Below are 3047 nucleotides of genomic sequence, written 5' to 3'. Positions count from 1 at the left end.
CTCCCAGCGACAGTTTACACACGAGTGCAGTGAAGTGAAATGACTATGTATGGCTTGTCTATCCAGTTTTTTCAACTCTTTCCAAAGGATTGTGCAGCAGAGGATTCTAATGGGAGCATTCGCCAGTTTTGTCAATCTACTAGGTATAGAGTGAGCAATTGCAGAAACAGGTAAAGACAATCCTGTTACAAGTAGAAAGAAGTGTTATTCATGAAACATACACAAGATTCCCGGGTGAGGTAGTTACTTTATTGTGCCAGCCTGGCCAATAGACACATGTGGGATTAATTGAAGGCCAAAGAGATAAATGGCTCTGGCGAGCCTCGCCTTTCTTGTCTCTCGCTCTTGGATCATCGGGCCAGTGTAAGGCTGCCTTGCTTGTTCTGTGCCTCAATTTGCAAGCTACACTACCTGTGGGGCATCTAACCCATGGACTGTGTCTCTGTAATTTGAGGTTCCTTCAGGACCTGCTTCACCACACAATTGGAATTTACATCTCTTGAGTTGGGGACTGACTATTGGTGATCTGACGGAAGTTTGGTGACCTGCCTTGCTGTTTGCTGCCTGTGCTGGGATAGCCTGAATCTCTCTTCAAAGGACTACCTGGCGGCCCTCAAGACTTGAAGGACTGCCAGTGTCTCACAACTGTCTAACACATTTGAATTGTACTGAGACATTTGTACTGCTTTATAATTTAACTGTTTATTTCTTGTGTTATATATCACTCTATCTGTATAACTCCTTTATAATTTAACTCTTTATTTCTTATGTTATCTCTCTCTCTCTCTCTGTATATATATATATATAATTATTAAAATTATTACAATCTGGTTTTGTCTCTCTAGAGAACCCTGTCTAACACACCGGGTGAGACAGTGTGGATGGCAGCACTCGAAAGGCCATTGCATGGAAAGCGTTGAGACAGAACTGTGGGCCTCTTGGCACACAAAACAAGGAAAGCTGAATGTCTTTGGGCTGGGGCTTCTATCAAGGGCTCAAGTAGAAAGAAAATGTTTTGAGAATGATGATGGCAACAAATGTACAAATGTGCTTGATACAATGGATGGATGGATGGATTATGATAAGAATTGTATGAGCCCCCAATAAAATGATTTTAAAAGAAAAAAAGAAAAATGTGGTGCTTTGGGCATCTATTTTTGTGCCAAAGGAGCTTTGTAACCCTTGCCAGTAATGGTGGAGGACAAGGAGAAACATAAATGATAGGTTGAAGACCAGAGGGAGATGCGCCTGCTGGTATGTCTGAGAAAAGACACATTGGGCAAAACAAATGATCTTTGTTATTTTATGAGTGAGCCTTGTAACCTGTTAATTTCTCTGATAAATCCCATAAATAAGAATATTATCTGTGATCTCTATATGGTCACTAAAACAGACGATTGAACCCACCAGAGTGGGAAGAAAGAAAAGGTTGCTGTCAGAGTCTGATAAAGGAAGATGGAGAGCTGAGACATGCCTGGCCTCTGCCTTGTGGGAATTGACTTGTGAGCTGGTGTGGAATTGGATCCTTGTGTAGCTGGAGAAGGTCAGCTGTGGACCCCGTGCCATTTCTTCAAACAGAAAGGAGGAAAAAATCACTTTTATCCTTGCAAAACTCTTATTAAATTCCCTTCAACATATATGCATGCACCGACCACACTTACCTACAAGAGAGACTGGAATATACACTTGTCAAATAACCAGCTAAAATTTTCGTGGTGGTAGTGGTGTGATTGTCAAATAAGAAAGGATATTTTGAAATAATATTCACTTTCTGCTATATATAATTAGTTCACTAATAAGGTTTAAAAGACCTTTAAAAATTAATTTACCATTATTTATTTTGATTACCAGTATTTATTTTTAAAATAACTATGCAGAAGACGTGGGCATTAAAAAAATAAAGATACTGACTTTTGCTCAGTTATTTGAAGGTTTTAGAAAGTGTCCATATTCTGAATGTTCTTTATATACTTGCATGGTAGCATATTTTGCCGTGGTTGTAATGCTGTGGTTCTATTCTGACACTATAAACAAAGTTACCACAAGCAAATCCTATTCCCGTTACATAATTCCATCTCCCGACAGTACTTTTTTATACTGAAGTCATTCCTCATATAGTTGTAGAAAGATGCCATTATATTCATAAGTATATAAATATAAGATCATAAAAATTTTCAAGAACGTCCATGAAGAATGACATTTTTGTCATAGCTACAATGATACATGTTATGCAGTGGTATAATTTGCTATTCTCCAGAGTTTTGCTTTTATTAACATGTATAAAACTTTTATTTATTTTCTGCTATTAGGTAGAAGAGAGAAAGCATACAAATAAAAACTAGAAGGAGACAAAATGGTTATAAATTGACCAGTAGCAAAAATGCCTATAAACTATAGAAAAATCAACATAAAACTAGCGGGTAATTTTTACTTCTAAGCTTATTTTCCAGGGCTTCGCAAAAGTGAGTTTGGGTTAGTTTGTAGGGTTATTCTTAGTGGTCACCTGAAGGAACCAGAGATCCATCTTACTTTAGAGTTAATTCAGAAAGTCCTGTGTTTAGACATCTGATATATTACAAAATGTTTTCTAAAACATCGGCAATTTATTGTAATGTGCATAGATCTTTCATTTGATGCTGTTACTCTGAGCTAAAACCTATCTGATTTATAAAAGCAGACAACTATAACAATAAACACCTCACAAAATTATACATAGTGGGCTGTTCTTTTATTTAGATGCTGGCTAATTTTTTTAAATGCATGTAGTTAAAATATATACGTGTGATATATATATATAGATATAATCAAACTAAGGCAGACACATTTGGCTGCAAACGTATTTAGAGAATATTTTCATTTATCCATTTTTTCTTTCCTTTATTGTTAAGTCAAAAGCACTACAGGAGAATTTAGAAACCAAATGCAACGAACCAGGAAGAACAAAAGAATTAAATGACCCAAACCAAAAATGATTACACCTGTTCTTGTTATACCCAGTAAAAAAGAAAATCTTTGAAAGCACACGCTATAGAACAACAAGAAAAAAA

Source organism: Echinops telfairi, unplaced genomic scaffold (assembly GCF_000313985.2).
Source record: "Echinops telfairi isolate 266 unplaced genomic scaffold, ASM31398v2 ScPeMD7_11;HRSCAF=52, whole genome shotgun sequence".
NCBI lineage: Eukaryota > Metazoa > Chordata > Mammalia > Afrosoricida > Tenrecidae > Echinops > Echinops telfairi.
The sequence above is the reverse complement of the archived record's forward strand: the minus strand, read 5'-3'. Positions refer to the sequence as shown.